A 17891-nucleotide genomic window follows, 5' to 3' on the forward strand; every position below is an offset into this window, starting at 1 on the left:
ATTTCATTTATTTATATTTAGCAAGTGCTGGAATATTACAAACCAGCAAGCGCAACTGTAGCTAGAATATAGTTTCCAAAGCTTATTTACAGTAGCTCTTACTCACAATGGGTAATGGTATATTACTCCATAAGTAGTTCCATTGATTTCAGGGGGTCCATTAGAGAGAGGTTCTATTCCTTGTATAGCTGAGTATATCTCGTTTTGCTCCTGTGTTTGAAAGGTAGGAAGAGCTCCTTTACTGCTATGTTCTTAAATGCATGAACAGTTTGAAAAAAGCCCTCACTAAAAAGCTAATAATAGTGCAAAATACTGATGAGGCTAGTGGGATGCTGGTTTTGCAATATTTCATTGCGTTGCAGGAAACAGTGATACATGCTCTTTAGTTAGTATGTAGATGGATGTGCATTCTATGTGCTGTTTTCAGCTCTGTACTTAAACCGATCTGAAATTCCAAAGAGGAAGGAAAAAGCTGAGAGTTGCATCAGTAGCAAAGAACCTTACGTGATGTTGATTTAAAGAAAACATTAATCAATCCAGATTTACTTGGAACTGGGCCCAGGTTCACTCAACAGGTTGGTGAACCTTAGCAAATCTTTCTGTGAATCTGTTCTGTGTTTTGACTTTGTAACGTGATCTGAAATCATCTGAGTTTCATGTGGTTTGGTTGTGCACATTTTGGAGCACTCGTGGGGCGAATCCAGGGAAACACAGAGATGCTGTATTTTGCATGATGCGGTAAGGTAAGCAGTATTTCACTCTTACTGACACTCCCTGGTACCAAATTGAACAATGGTTGATGCTGTCAGCATAGTTTTAAAAGAGGAGACAATCACTGTCTGTCAGTGTTCCTGTGTCTACAGTAGTCTTTATTTCAGAGCCAAGAGACAGTCTTCAAGTTGTATCCTAAACAACGGTATCATGAGTTTTGGACTGTTACTTTCTTTTTCCCTGTTTCTGGTAAATGTCAGAATTTTTACTGCATAGTCAGGTACTGGAGTTGTGAAGAATATGTTAGGTTTCTTGATGTATACTGGTTTGAAGAAGTTATACAGTGCTAGAAAACATTAGGATTTTATTTTGAGCCTGTGGATGAACAACTTGTATTTAACTTCATTTGGTTCGTATCTGAATTCATAAATAGATGTACCCAGCCTACACAGCTGAATATAAAGTATTTAAGATCCATCTACCCCAATCAGGTCCAATATATGATGAGGTGACATTTTCTATTCATTTTATTTCTAGTCCAAGCTAGAGCCCAGAGCAATAGAGATGTGAGACACTCAGCACAAGAAACGAAATCTGATTCATCAGAGGATGCCAAATTTTTCCTTCCGTTTCAGAGTGAGCAACAGAATCATTTTGCTGGAGTTGGGATTTTGGAGAGAAAGACTGGTGGGAGGAGCTATTTATTTTTTACACTGATTTACTGCCTCATAATTGAGACACATTAGTAGATCAGTGTTATGACAGGTAACTTAAACAAAAGGAGAAGGGTTCGTAAAGGATGGGTCAGTGAGTGTATCTTAATGGCCTGGCATATATACAAGGTCAGACTAAATAGTTTAACTGTCTCTTCTGGCCCTAAACTTGAGGAATCTCTGAAGAAGGAAAAATCAAAGTCTGCAAAGGTAATAAGTAAGAAAAAAATGTAACAGGCTGGAGCGTCCTTTAATGTCCCCGAGGTTCTGCCCCCCCCCTAACCCATCAAACAGACTGTGGTACAGCCACAAATTGAATGGTTCTGTCAGTCCATTCGGAAGTACAGTAGGAAGGGAGAACACTTTGCCAATAATATTCAAGTTGAAGCTGACATCTTTATTCTCCGCTAGAAGAGTTGTGCTTGCACCCGCTTGTATCATTGCATTTTTCCACTAAGGTTGTCTCACTTATTTAACTTGACACACGGAGCACCCCTCAGAGGTCTTTGAGATTCAAACCAGCATTGGAAGTGACAGCCCAGATAACATAGGTAATCATATCGGACCTTGTGGGACTGCACTGACTACTTTTTAATTGATAATTCCAAGTTTCTGTAATAAAATTATTTCTTAATTATATACTCCATGTCATACATGGTAGCTAATGATTACCACTAGTTTAAGTTTGCAGCCTAGAAGGCATCCTCCTCCCTACCATATAATCATGATTTTCCTTCCAAATTAAGATTTTCTGAGAAAGAAAATGAACAAAACCTGTACATTAAATCCAGTTCCTTCCAAATAAAGGAAGGTAAATTTAAGGTACTAAATTAGGTGAGTGATTTTAATTAGCTGATCATTTCAGGAGGATCATAAAACATTTAAATAACACTGAAGTTATGTATATTTAAGCAGTTTTATGGAGAATTAAAGTCTTAAATGGTAAATTTAAAATGTAAATACAAAAGTCGATGGAGGAATGTTAATTGCTTTTCCCAAGTTTCTCACATGGCCTGGGATGTTATGAGAGGTATCAAGAATTACATTCATAGTAATAATGTGCCCAATCCAAAGGTTATTAAAGTCCTTGGAATTTCTCCACGCATTGTAGCAGTCATTGTATGAAAACAACAAATGCTTTTAAATGTCTAACTTCCAGTACTGTAGAAGTCACTTATATGCCAAAATTGTATATATGATGTCAATATTCTAATAACTGTAAATTTCTACTTTAAGCTTGCTTTTAGAAGCCAAGAAATCTAAACTGACCTTAAGAACTTAGCCAGTTTCCTTTTAAGCAAATAACATTACATTTGCAATAACAGACATTCTACACCGTCAGATTAGTTTACATCAAAAGAAAAACTTACATACTAGGAGAGGCTGCTGTGATTGGACAACAAAATATGTCAACAAATTGGATTATCATGAATATGAATTCTCACATGCCTGTCCATAGCCCACATACTCTTACATTATTCTTGATTCAAATAGATCAAATTAAAACTTAGTTTTACAGTTTGATAATAATCAAATGCATAATGTCTGAAACTAATGAAATTAAAACCAGGGGTGGTAAGGCTGAAAAGTCACGATGTGTACATTTGTCTAAATTCCTTGTTGTAAACCGCTTGGAAATGAGTATCCCATTGGAAGAAGGAGCACAGAAAGTGGACCTTAGCAGGTTTCCTTGATTCCCTGATACTATTAGGTCTTCTGGGAGAGCCTGGAAGAACCATGGCCACATCTCTGCCAGTGTCAGTGTCAGGATCTAGATGGAAGTGGTAGCCTTCCTTGCAAGGATTTTGCTCCACGTAGACATGGGAATCACGTTGCAGGGGCAACTGTTCTACCAGCAGTCAAAAAGTGGGATTTCCGTCATCTGGGTCTCCTTGTGACTAAATTGGTGTAACTGATATGCGCGAGGAACAGACACTTTAAGGGACTGGTAGTTCCCAATGCCCGAGGGAAAAATGAAGAACAAAGTTTTTTCTCCAGAAAAGATTCACCCCCACCCCTGGAATAATTTATTTGAGAATTAAGCAGTAGATTAGAAACCGCAGTGTTTGTTCTTATTTGGTCAGCAGGGAGACAAGTTCCATTGCTTCTTCTAGCAAAGATGTCCTGGTACAGACGATGGTGCCTGCTCCACGGGCAGGTAACCGGGGTGAGGCGAAGCAGTGCCCGCGGGTCTTGTGCTTCAGTGGCTGGCGGAGGCCATGCCCGACCTTAAAGGCTGCGTAGAGCCACCACAAGCGTTTCTGGGACAGGGACGTGCGTGCGGGGCCGTAGTTCAGCCTTACGGAGAAGCCACCCTGCCAGTCTTGGCAGAATTGCTACGTGAGAGAAGGGGTGAAGCCAGCGTAAACCTGATCTTTTCTTTTTCTTCAAAGCGTATAACATCCACATTACACACAGACCGAGGCACGCGATCTAGGACGTTGCTATGCCTCTGTTTCTTCAGCTGTTGGATGGGGTTATTATTACGCTCTTGTCTCGGATGCTGAGAGGGTTAATTAATTATGTTTATGAAACCCTTTGAGATTCTCAGATGAAAGGTGGCTTTAGAATTGTTAGGTGTTATTATAAGAAAAAAGAATGATTTTATTGCTTCATGTTAATGGTTAACATCTGCACCACAAAACCTGCTTGATCACATAAAGATTCTGCTAAGCATTTAATCCTAATTTGCAGGCTGATGCATATTCATTTTATTTAGAAGATTAATTTAGTCATCAAAGGTTAATCTGCCTCGGGTTTGTAATTAGACAGAGCAGTGACTTGGCGTCTCTGGGCTCACCCAGGTTGCACTGGGTTTTCTGAGTGGGCAGGGCTGTAACTGTCACCAGTTTTCACTTCCAACTAGTGCTCAGAGAAAGCTTAATTTTTGGAGAAGGCAAATGGTGAGTGGTAAAAGCCTTGGCCAGTTCGAAGATTAAAAATAAAAGGAGAAGCACAAGCAGATGAACAACCCACACAGTGAATCTCAGAATGCTGGTTTAATTCATCCCTGGCAGGTTTGCTCAATGAGATGTCAGGGGATTAAGTGCAGGGATTTTTTATATGTATATGTATATGTAAAAATGATTAACAAATTTCACAATGCTTTGCTGTATGAATCCTGCCCCTCTTTCAAAATTACCGATTAGCAGTATGCAGAAAGTTTCTGAAATGAAAAATTGTGAGGCTTTCTGCTGAAAATATCAGATTTAACTTTTAGTTGATGTTAGGAGACACTGTTAGAAGGTTATACAATGTGACCTGTAGCTGCTTGTCCCCCTGAAAATTAAGCCTTTTGTGCTCAAGGTTTTCTCCTTTAATCAAAGTCACTAAAGAAAATGTGGTCCTTGTGGAGAACAAAAATAATGTTTCCTTTGCAGGTACACCAGAAGGCATGTTTAATTACTGTTTATAAAGCTGGCTGTTACTTAAGTGTGAAGGATTATTAGTGGCATGGCATTGTCTTTTGAAGTAAGGAAGAACAGTTGCTGCTTCTTTGTCATGTCCTCACCTTTTCCCTGTTGCAAAGCAGTCAGAGGAGGGTGATAATAAGAGGGTGTGCGTACTGCACGCTGCTGTGCTTCAGCGACGTCGTTAGACAACGAGGCGGCCTCCAGGTGCAGACACAAATTGGGTGATAGGAGGCCAGTGTGACGTGGAACGTGCTCATCCTCACTGTACTAGCATGTCTGTGAAAATGCTGTCAGCAGAGATAGGATTGTCAAAGGACAGCTGTGTGACTTGGGGATCCAGCTCACACCGGCTCGGACGTGGGAAGTTCAGTGTGGCAGATAGGACTGGGAAATGGCAGGTGAAAACCTTAGAAATTGAAAATTTGTCTTAAAAACAGTATTTTACCCAACGTGAAATTAATACGCGCTATACAATAAGTACTGTAAATGAAAATCATGATACTAGAATTTAGGAAGTTGGCCAAACTTTTACATTTCAGTGCCGCTTGGCTTTGGTTGAGTTCAGAATCCAGATTCCAGGGGGTTTTTGCTTTTTTTTTTTTCCCAGCACAGTTCTCACATCTCTATTATGATTTGCCAGTTTTCCCCTCTTTCTGGTGCAGAACCTCAGAAGCATCCAAGAAGGGATTTTGGAGACCATAAACAGTTCTTAATTGAGAACAGCCCCAAATCAAGTTAAGTGCCAGCTTGACTATCAGAATATAAATGAAACTCTTTTATTAAAGCATTGTATTTTAATTATTATGAAGAACAAGTGGCCTAATGTGAAAAAGCTCTTAACATGGCAGTTATTTGCTTGATAGCCGATAAGTTAATTTTGGATGGACGGTTACAGCTATGGCTTCTTGTCTTCTTCGCTTTCATTTTTACTTGATCTAATGACTGTTCACTGATTTTCATTTTGACTTGAGGTGAACTTCTAATTCAATTGCCAGTAAAGTCGGATTGGTTGAGGCCTGTTACTGAAATCAGATTTGCTATTTCCAGTTTAAGAGGCTGGAGAAGTTTTCTTGGTGTTTTGAAGGACATTAATGTTTTGGACTGATGATTTGCAAAGCTAGGAGCTGTTCGCAGGGTGACCCATTACTAGTCAACTGTAAGCACTTGTCACTTTGTTCTTTACAATGAAGATAACCAGCCATGCAGTGAGAGTACGTGATGGCAATTCACTACAACTGGGGAAAAAAAAAAAACCAAACAGCAAGAATACATGTCACTCTAAGCAGATATTGAAAAACAATGTTAGTTACTGTTACATTGTTCAAGCCCTTCCCTTCTAGCCAAGAGACTGAGTGGAATTAAACACACACGTTTGCCACACATTTTAGACTGTTTCTGCTGTCTGAGTTGTCTCCTCAACCTGAACCTTTCGCGTCTTCACTTGCATCTTAATCTTGAGCTGATTTGTATGACCGGTAGATAGGTACCGCTAAAATGTGGATCGTGAGCTTCATCTGTCATCCCTGCTGCTGTATCATTGACTTCAGTGAGCTTCCAGAGCAATGAGTCTGGCCCACAAGAGGATGTGAACTGTCAAGAAGACAAACCTCTTTCTCATCCATTTGAAATGTTTGTTGGAAAGAATGCCCTAAATATTTAGCAGGTTGTGTAATTTGAGAGGCAATGCAGGGTTTTTTAATTTTATTTTTCTCCCTACCTTTCCATTTTCTTTATTAAATAGAGGAGAACCTTGCCTTAGGCCCAGTGCGCTTATGACAGGGAAAAAATATCTGCCAGAATCTCCATTATTGCTCGGGCCTGTATATATTGTTATTGCTCTTGTATTTGTAATAGCAAAAGGTGACTATGCCTCTTATGAAAAATTCTGCTTGCAGAAAAATACCCTCTTCCCTGCAACTTTTCCAAACCCAGCGTGGTGCATAAAGAATCCAGGAGGGTTTATGTTAGTTAAGTTAATGCAGCAGGGCTCATAGCAGCCTGTATGTAAGGACTGGACATGTGTGCAATAGCTGGGCATTGCAGTGATGTACCTGAGTGATGCAGCTCTTGGAATCAGGAGGAAGCAGAGATATTTTAAGCCAGTTTAGCTTCCTCTGGCTTGCACCGTTTGGGAGTCAGTGCAGCTGCACGGAGAGCGCCAGTCAAATCTACTACAGCCCACCCTAGTCTCTGGTGGACAGAACACCTAATGTGGAACTTCAGTGCTGCAAATTTCAGATGTCCCCACTAAGGTCCTCTATTTCAGCACTTCCGAAAGGCGGCCAACTGATTGCTTGCATCAACCACCAACAGAGATCTTGCCCCTTCATATTTCGACTGCAGGGAGCTGCAGTGAGTCAGGCTTGGGTGGAGGGGGGAGATCCTCCACCCAGATTGCCAGCTCAAGCTTGCCACTGGTTTATCTTGTGGTCTTAGGCAACGTGCTAAGTTCTGCTTCTGGAAGACCTCAGTGTTAAACTCTTAAAGCAAAAGCACAGCCCATCACCATTATATATTAATGGCTTTCTGCTACCTGTTGAAGTCAGGTGTGTACTAGGACCCTGAGAGGCACCCATGTCGGTATGTTAACTGAGGTGTTTTACATTTGATGTATAAAAAGGCATGGCATGACGCTCATGGATAATGCTGAGTATGGGAATATTCTCGCCGCACTCAGCAGGGCCATGCGTATGTGTGTGTAATGGCAAGTTCCCAGTCTAAGTATATATGTAAAAGTTCACGTTTATGCGCCGTTGAATTTGCATAGTACTGTCAACACAAGTCAACATTTTAAGGCTTTTGGAGCGTTCTTAGCATTCCTCCCTTGTGCAGGATGATTCTGAAGCAGATTCTTGTTGACTAGGATAGTCTAGGCTGCAGGTCCCTGGCAGTGGTGTCTTTCTCCAAGTGTCAGCTCCAAGACTGGTTGCTGGTACCTTCAAAGGATGAGAAGTCAGCACCTCCTTTGGCTGGCAAGGCTTCTGCGCAACTGAGTGCTTCTCTTTCCCAGCAAAAGGACTGTGCTTTCTGCCTTTGCCCTTGCCTAAGGGTGAGTTGTCTTTATTACAGTTACCCTATGGGCACAGGAAGTGATATTATATAAGAAATTGTTTTGCAACCCTATTTCTACTAATCATTGCCACTCCTACCATAATAACAGACAGATGCAATATACACGATTCATGTTTCTATTATTTTTCTGCTACAGTTTGCATGTGTTTTCCATTTAATTACAGTATATGAATTTCATATCTCTCATTTTTTCCATTCTCGCATTCAAAATTGAATTTGATATCTGTGATATATAGATAGGCCTGTGGTAAGTCGTTTGATGCACTTTATACTCTTAGGTCTGAGTCTCTGCAAATTTCTTAAGTGCTCTGAATATTTTCCAGTTTTGTTGGTGATGCAATAGTATCTGGGATACTATTGTAGTAGTTTCTGCACAAGACAGAAGAGTAGCTTGAGTGTTTAAAGAAACTTTGCTTAACAACAGTGACAACACCAAAACCAATCATAACCTTTGATAGCTGTTAGAGTACTCTTTGCACCGTTATATCTCGAAACAAATTGCAAAGGTCTTTGCAGAGGGAGAAAACTGAGGTGTGATGTTAAGAGATGACCAGGATTCTACCAACGGAGTAGTGACAGTACTGAAATAAAACCAGACTTTTGCGACTCATCTACTCAATGGGAAGCATGTCTCAAAATAATTTATGCTTGAAGAACTTGTGGTGTGCTACTCATCGGATTCTTTCTTTACCAACATGTATTACCACGTTTGAATTGAGCACATTGTGAAACTTGAGAAAGGAGATTTCAGTTCAAATTTTACATGTGAGAGGCCAGCTAAAATAGAGAGGAACAGGATTTTCTGAAACCCTTAACTAAATGTTTGTTCATACTGTATTTTAAACTGAGTTATTGGAAATCTTACTAACATCGGGCTCTGCCTCCTCTGTAAATTTCCATGTCTTTCAGAAAGATTTGAATTATGCTGCCACATACCAAGGAGAAAAAAACAGCGTAAAAGCATTGGTTTAATGGACATGCTTTGGGTTTACACTGGCATCCTGAAAGCAGAATTGTTCCCTGTGGATGTAGAAGTATCACGGTAACTCTCCCCAGGTAATATTCAAGTCTTATTTTTCCTGCGTGCAGTGTCTGATTGTAATGTCTTCTACGGATCGATCCACTGTGTAAATGACACATTTTTTTTAAAAACTGGGTGAAAGCCTACTTAATTCACACATAGCCCACAAAGGTTTTGAGGGCTTGATGTACTCTATTGAGTAAATAACTATAAATAAAACAGACTATTAAAAAAATCTTTAAATGTGCATTATGCCATCAAACTATGCTCTTTGGAAAGAGCTGTGGTGTTTGGGAAAAATTATACATGTTTTTAACAACTGTCCAAACATGTATTTACACATACTTTAAGATGTACACAAAGCTATCTCCATGGCAGCTCTTGGGCCCCAACAAGCTTTATTAATCATTCTTTGAATACAGTATTTTTAGTAGCTTAAATACTACAAGTAGACAGGAGGCAGCTAATCGTAGGGAGAAATGCTGATTTCAAGGGAGCGAGAAGGTGAAGATGTCTTTGAACTTAAAGGTCAGGACATGTAAAGTCACTTGAACTTACTTCTTCCACAACAATCAGTAGCAAATGGCAAAATATTGTTACGGGATGTATGGAATATACCTGTGTGGTAAGTGGACAGAGATTTGTAGATCATATAGGCTTTTAGTACCTGGTTGTTCAGCCAGGTGAATAAAGAGACATTTCTCTTGCTGAGAACTCTCCTAGGTCAGTTCCAGCTGGAATTTGCACTAAGGCTATTATCACTGAAGGGTTTTTTTAATTCCTTTTATGTCATCTATGACCTGCAGATATTTTGGGATTCTGGATTCCCTAGACTCAGAGGCATTCAGTGTCCTAATTCCTGTTCAGTCCTTGAGGACCAGAATCTGTGGGCTTCTTTGGGCTTCATTGTTTAATATGGGTATAGTATGATACTTGAAAGACAAAATTTCTTTAGATAAGAAACTTCAGAGTAGAGACCTTACTCTCCTGCTTGCCTGCGATGTTATCAAGCAATAATTCTTGTTAAGTAACAATTAATGTTCAAACATGATCAGGCTGGTGAAATGTCTTTTTGGCTGCAGAGGGGATCTGGCAGAGTCTCCCTCTGCCTGCCTTTGGATCATTTTGTAGACCTCATTTACATAAGTCACTTTACCTGTGATGGGGTGAGGGTTTGTGTATGGGTCATCAGATTCTCCCACTACCGCTGAGGAACATGAGACACCATCTCGGACTGAAATCTCGCCTGTGTCCAAGAGTAATGCCCTACAAAAGTACCTTTTAGTTGTAAAGCTCTGGAACCAAGTTCTCTGACTCTGACTCTGTATCAGCTGGAAAGTTGTTTCGGATTTCACCAGCTTGTTTTATCACATGCTAGAGAGCTCCTGTGTTAAGAAGACTTGTCTTAGGCAATCCTCTTAGTGTTCCTGTGAGAGGTGGTTATATTTTAAATATGGTAAGTCTATCTGTTGTCCATCTCTCATGGGCAACTTGATCAGGCCCCACGGGGCAAAGTTAATAGAATCTTGTAATATCTAAAAAGCCCCTTTACAAGCAGCACCGTTTACTTTTTGGTTGTGCTGCTTATTTGCTGATTCCCATCTCCTTTCAAAACTTTCTAGGTACTCCTCTGGCACTCTGATTTCTTTATGTGACTTGTTAGGAGTGAACATGGCCCTTAAGGACTCCTTTATTTTTGGACAGTTGTCAATTTTACCAATTAAAAGAACGTCTTTGGATAGTTATCAGAAGCTGGAGCTGAAAACATGTTTGCAATTACTGATGACATAGCTGTTTCTATTTGCTGCTCTCTCTTTTAATTCCGAAAAGTGATATTTTTTTTGGCAGTAGATATGAGAAAATATGTCACTGTGTATAATTACAAAATGCTGTTCATTTCTGTCTTGTAACTGTGGGGGGTTAGTTGGTACAATACATTTGGTTCATTCTTGGCTCACTCAACTGCATGACACACATTTAAGTGTATTATTAATTATCATGTTAATACTCATTACCATGTTGAATTCCATAGGATCATATAATTCTGCATGCCTCCAAATTCACATTCAAGTGTATATGCAAGCATGAAAAAAACCACTGAATGATTTCCTAGGACTTTCTACTAAGGCTTGAGTAAAATCACATTCCGTACATTTTCCTCCAGGAGACCTGGGGTTTTTCAACAGACTTTAACCCCACCATGACATTTGCTACAAAACAAGATTCATCTCTGTGAACGGGCTTTGCACAAAGCTGCTTCAAATGTTCCATGTGCTTTCAACCAGATTCTAAATACAAATCCTCAGTACTAGCTTTACTTTAATTTCCTAGGTTGCATCTGCCATCTCGTCAGAGCAATCTGACTGTACAGTGCACTGAAGAAACTGCATAATATTTCTAGTGGCTTGGATTTTTCACTTGGTGTATAACAAATATATGAATAATGGCTCTATAAGTATGTGAATTTTTCAGTAGATGGCAGATTGTTTTGCAAGAGAAAATTCTACTAGGAACAGCAACTTGGAAACAGCAAATTTGTGGGATAAGAGGTGAACCTGAATTTAAATGTCTGTTGCCCAGGGATTTAAAAGAAAAGGCTTGATACAAATATTTTGGGCTCAACCTCCTGTAAGCACAGACCATCCTTACCTGAAGCCTAGTGAAATCAGTGGGAATTTTTCATTGGTTTTGCATGTGTATTAGACTTCTAATGCATGTGTCTGTATGAAAACAAGAGGGCACATAGTGCCTCAAATGCTCTATTTTTTCCAGAAAATGGGGCCATCCAACTCAAACTTGTCCATTTTTGAAAACAGCTTTGATTCTGAGGGACTGCACCTGCTGCAGTTTGCAGATGGTTGGGTTCTTCTCTCTAATCCTGGTGAAATTTTAAAAGGTTTCAGAGACCTTCATTATCCACTTTTACTTCCCTTATCTTAGAGAACACGCAGCATTTGGGGAAGAGAGAGGGTGGTTTTAACTTCTTGCCTCAGCTGGTGGGTTGTCACTCCAGAGCAGGCATAAGGGCGATGTCACGAAACCAGGGTGGGGTCACAGCACTGAAAATTTTATTGTAGTGTAAGAATAGCTCCCTGCCAATGGTCCTGTAGAGCAATATATTTCAAGGTCAGGTACGCTCTACAATAATCTCAAAACATGCATGTAAATAAATTGTATGGGCTTAGCTCTGCTGTCATCGACATTTTTCCCCAAGGAAATGCCAGAGCTGCTGTGGAGAAAATGCCACTGACTAAGAAGCCCCACACCTGAACAGACTTAGAGCTACTCTCCTCAGCTGGGATTTGGTAGTCTTGGTTCTAGGTGGCAGCATAGCCCTTCTCAAACCCTCTGAGTTCTGTGGGGTACACCTACCCTCCGTAATTAAGTGCAGAGATACCCGAGTTACTTCTAGATAGGCTGGCTCTGGAAGCAGCACGGCTGCATCAGCCTGTTCAGAAAGCAGAGCTAGTAAAGCAGGGGCACTACTGCACCGACAGGTCCCTGCTGCTTCTGCGTGTGAGCTGGTGTCCGTGCAAGGCTGTGGAGGCTCATCTGCTCGTTCAGAGATAACTTGTTTATTTGTGCAGAAGTTGCATATTTTTCTGTGCTTCAGCTTCTCTTACCTAGGGTAGGACTCTCTGCGCTGTGTCTTTTTGTCTGATAATAGTATAAGCAGTTTCAGGCACAGATGAACTCTTACCAAGCATTTGTGTATTGCCTACGACCATGAGCTCTGCTCTTGTAAGAGACACCAGCATGCTGCTACATTATTATTGTTGTTGTTGTTATTATTATTATTATTATTATTGTCAACAGGTTGTATTCAGAAGTCATAAGGCTTATTTTAGGATATCAGACCTATTTGAACACAGCCATTTGGAAGTGTGAGGTCTAAATTAATATATTGATAATATCATGTTAGGAAGGATATTTTGAACTTTGTTTTAAGCAGAAATTAACATTTTATCTGAAAATAGTAATGGAAAGAAAATTGTGTGGTCCACCAAGGTATATAATTTAGACCTGATGATAGAATAATTGTTTTCCATCAAGCAAACCAAAGAAGAATCCATAATAAAATTTTACAAGTTAGCTGCCACCAAGAATAAACTCAAGAGCACTATATGAAATGAATTGGGTGTTTTAACTGAATCTTCTCTCAGGACAATAACTCTAATGTAGAGCCAAGGTCTGAGGAGGTCACCTGCAGAAAACCCTCCTGGGGCATTTCAGAGGAGAAAGGAAATATTCTTCTCCCTGTCAGGTTCACTTCATGTCCTAATACGTCTGGGGATGTGCATTGAAAACGTAATACACAGCCACCATTCTGAATTGGGGTTTAGATAACAAGGGTCATTAAGAAATCTCTGAGGATGACAAACTTAACCCTGTATGAACTTAAAGATCATATCCTGCTACTAATGCGAAGAGTAAGTCTGGTTGATTGTAATTGTGACTGAACTAAACTGTCACTTACCATTAGAATCAATTTCATTTTTTTTTAAATTACAGCTTTTCTCTAAAAACGTATGTGAAAGATCATAACTGGCATCTACTGAACGTAGTCTATAGTGATCTTTTCCAGTACTGTATGAGAGAACATCTGGATTTCCATATATTTCCAAATATTGGCCATATCTAAGATTGTGTTTGCAGGAGTGGCATGTGGTAATTCAGTGCAGGATCCCAAATTAAAATACCTATTGAGAAATCTCTGCATTTGTCATCACAAGTATGTTTCTAACTCCACAGCTTCTGCTAAGGCCCTCCAGGTAAACCAGGGTGTATCGCGACTCTTCCTGAGTTCAAAGGATGATGCGTGCTTTCCGAAGAATGCGCAATACTCCTCGTTATGAATAATCATAGATATTGCTTTGTTTTCAGCACACTGCCTCACAGCTGGATGCGCTAGGGCGAGGTGCTCCAAACGTGTTTTCGAGGATTCCTGTGTTAGCTATGTGCAATATACAGTGGAGAGGGTTTGAAGTTGCCCGGCCAGTGACAGTGTGAAAGATTCCTGACTGTTGGCACTATAAGTATCATTCCTTGAGCATTCTCAGACCTTTATCAAAATGGCCCAATTTAAGTCTGCCTGTATCAAGCATGGAGGCCACTTTAACTCCCCTTGCCCAAATCCCCACGCTCCATCCTAGAGGCATGCCTTTGAGCCTTGAGCCTCAGATCATGTAAATTTTTATAGCTCCATTAACTGGGATGTCATCAATTTGAACAATTACAAATTACAATGATATTAAAATACTCAAGCAGCACTTGCCAGAAGTCAGCAAGGATGGGAATTATCACATTGTTTGCTCTCCAGTCATGCTGGGGCTCTTCGCTTGGTTCCTGTGCCCCATGTCTTGCATCAGGGAGCCGGGTTGTCAAAGATCTGATTTGCATTTTTGCTTCCTTGAACTCCTAAAAGTTGGTCGTATCAGTGAAGGAGCTTGGCTAAGCATAGAGTTTTCAGTATATTGTGTTTACTTAAGGGGATTTAGGTACTTACAGAAAACGCTGTGTAGATAGAGACTAACTACAAGGATTATGGGTGAATTTTTTATTAGCTCTTCTTCTCACTCAGTTCAATTCAGTGAGACTTTTTGACTTGATAAGCTGTGGAAGTCTCTTGTTCATAGTAAAAAAAAAAAAAAAAAAGATAGATCCCTTGGGTATCTTTCATGGACAAGAATGATAGAAGGAGCCTTCTTTACTTTACAGCAGATTCAATTCTTCGTGCCCATTTGTCAGTAGTGTCCATCTCTGCATCTCTGAGCTAGTGTCAGGGTGCTGCGTACATCAAAGCCATCGCTTTTCTCCTGGGACCAGGCAGAATTTTTGTCTCATTGGATTTTTTTCCTGAGAAGCCTTTTTTGATTCCTGATGATTGGATGAATCATAGCTTTTTATTTTTCCTTCTTCTTTTTCTCTTGATTTGCTCACAGGACATAATTATATTCATTTTTAGAGTGGTCCAAGCTGTAGTAGCTAACTGAAGGCACTATACAGCATAGTGTTTTTGGGATGTTAATAGACACATAATCACCAGGGAGGGACAAATTCTCCCTGGGAGATGGTAAGCCCTGCGTTTTGGAGGACTTGTAGTCTTGTGATGAAATAGTCTCGGACTAATTCTCCTCTCAGTATGATAAATCAGGAGTGATTTCCTTGGACTAAAAAGGGGTTGCAAGGAGATAAAACTTGTGATAAGAGAATCATTGTCCTTCTGTCTTAAGAACAGGCAGTTGGTTAAATTCCTTTGCTCCTCGGATACTGTTGAATGTCACGCAAGTGATCATTCAGTCTGTGGGGAGTGGGATACAATCAGGATGCTAATGTGCTGTGAGTGCAGCTGTTTTTTCCTCAGTGTCACTGTGCTTTGACTCACCTTTGCTGCCAAAGTATTTGTTCACTGCTCTTCATTTGTAACTCAGGCCTATACCTACGCACATTTGCAACTGAGATTTGTAAGAGACAATTTTATGCTTGAAAAGGGAGAATTACTTTACAACTATACCTCTTGTCTGTGCAAATGCTTGACAACCTCACAAGAATTCCTTTCACTCTGTGCCTCTGGTTCTCTTTGTCAGTAAGAAACAGAACATATATAGTTCTAAGTGCTGAAAATCAAATACTGACGTGATGTATTAGCTTCTTTTTTCCCCCCTCAGCGTTCTAAATGTGGCTCTACTTTGAAATTAAGTACACTACAGAATATTCGGTTGCAGCACATTGCTGGCATACAGTTTATAAATTGTTAGTGTTTGGCAGCCCTTGGTTTTTAAATTCCTACTGATCACAAGTAGCTGGCACTAATCAGCTCCAATAGACTTACGGTACTGTGTACCTTCTTAAATGGCTGGAGTGGAGATATACATCTAAAACCCCCATATATAATAGCCACATGCCAGAAACACTTTACTCTGAGCAGGGTTTTTATTTTACTTTTTACATCTCTCACATTTTACATCTGGTTCAACAGTTCTGAAGGAAACTACATCTGATGTGATAGCAGGAGATCTATATCACACATCTCAAAACCTGCCAGAAATGCAATTTAAATATAGTTTTGGACAGAGTAAAAAAGCATTATTGGTATCAGATGTCTGGGCAGTGAGAAGTTGAGCTCCGTCTCTGCTTGATTTTTTTCGTACAGAAGGAAATCATAAGGTGAAATCCTAGTTCTGCTAAAACTAGTGAGAGCTTTGCCGTTGATTTCAGTCATCAGAGTTTCACCTTGCAGCTGTAAAGTAACTGCCAAGTTCAAGCAAAACTGTGTAGCCTGTGTGGCAAAGGCAGACTTAAATGTGGCCTTTCGCAGAGATGAGCGGGTTTTGGACTGCTTTTTCAGTGGGGATAACTATCACCTGTACCGTGTCACAGACTTCAGAGGGATCTTGTCCAGTATTTGGATTCACCAAAAGTTTGGGCAGGGAAGGCTGGTTCTAGTATACGTCACTTTATTCCAGTTTATTTTCACGGCATGAGTGTAGAAATATCTGAAGTTTCAGATAATCTAGTTCAAAACAGTAGGAGTTTTAAGCCTTGGTCATCTGAAAGTGCATATATCACCTGAACTGAGCTTCTGAAGTTTGTGGGAGTCATTCATCACTAATGGATGGAAAACACAATCTGCTGGCTGTGTCTGTCACAAATTAGCACCTCCTATGGCTCGAGTCTGAAGGGGCTGCCTGCACGTCGTCTGCACATGGCAGTGGGTTTAGTTGCTTGGAAATTAGATAGCCTACGCGTCCAGTAGGTATAATTTTAAGACCGTTGGTACTTGGGGTTTGCTAAAAAACAGGCCTCACTGATCCAGGACACTGAAACCTGCTAATAACAGCTGTCAGTCAAAGGTTTGGGAATGTATTCAGCCACTTCTGTGTCAGTGATATGCCAAAGCACCTATGCAAGTAGCACAAATGCATTTTGTTCTTGTGCTGGGTACGTAAGATATGTCGTTGTGCAGAGTCTGAAGAGACAAACCAAGATTCACTTTGTTATGAGGATCATAATTGTTATTATTTTATCACTCTGGAGCCCTAATGAAGGACGGGGGCCCCAGCGTGATAGGCTCTGTAAGAAGATGAGCTTCAGCTCTTGCTTTGAAGCACGCTACATTTTTGTCTCATTACTTCTGATCATAATCCAGCACCAAAAGAAATCAAAAGCTGTCTCTGAATTCAGCGAGAGCTGAGGGCACACGAAAGCTCTCAGGAAATGCTCAGTGTGTTGTCAGGATCAGGCCCGTAACGTGTAACTCCAGCCTAGAAAACTCATTTCCTTTGAAGCTCAGTTGAGTGTTACTACTACACATCAGCATGTTGCACCACACAGAGTATATCAAATTTGATGTCATTTTTTTCCTTCCTTTTTCCCTGGGAACCTGTAAATATCCTTTGGTAGCAAAACCAGAGAGGAATAAATTCTCCTCGATGTATTTACAAATGTGAGAAGCTTTTCAAGTTGTATTTGCAATTCTCTTTCTTGCAATGACCTCTATTTTCATAATCCTTCATGGAATATCATGGTTTAAAGAGCTTTCTCTCCCTGCTGTTTTTGTTAAAAGGTTTTTGGTGTGATATTTGGAAAGTCAAATTCTGCATTTAAATGTTGTGTTTTCACAGATATAAATGAAAGAGGCCATATTTATCTTTTTCCCTCTTTTCCCCTTTTCTGAGAACATTAAGCAATTCCCCTCTCCTGCATGTATGGTTACCTAAACTGTGCGAGCAAACAGCAGCTTTAATAGTAAAGCAATTGTGATTACATCTTGCTTGTAATTACATTTATTTCCTCACATATGTCCAAAAAGGCAAGCATTAGTTTGGCCTGTATAGGCATGTGCTAATGGCAGGAAAATCATCTGGCAGCTTGACAGGAAGGAAAATAGCTTACAGTCACTTAAAGTCTTTCATGTCATGGACACTTGCAAAGACTCTGAGCGCTCAGTTTCTTGCTCGC

The 17891-nt window shown here is 40.2% G+C and overlaps 1 long non-coding RNA gene across 1 annotated transcript in view; it reads left to right on the plus strand.

Moving 5' to 3' along the window:
- The window catches only part of LOC128145999 (uncharacterized), a 394153-nt gene that overhangs the window by 177284 nt on the left and 198978 nt on the right, over positions 1–17891 (plus strand). The window contains exon 7 of the long non-coding RNA XR_008236652.1: positions 8819–8965. This is a non-coding gene — a long non-coding RNA (uncharacterized LOC128145999). The remainder of the gene's footprint in view (positions 1–8818; positions 8966–17891) is intronic.

Source organism: Harpia harpyja, chromosome 9 (assembly GCF_026419915.1).
Source record: "Harpia harpyja isolate bHarHar1 chromosome 9, bHarHar1 primary haplotype, whole genome shotgun sequence".
NCBI classification, from domain to species: Eukaryota; Metazoa; Chordata; class Aves; order Accipitriformes; family Accipitridae; genus Harpia; species Harpia harpyja.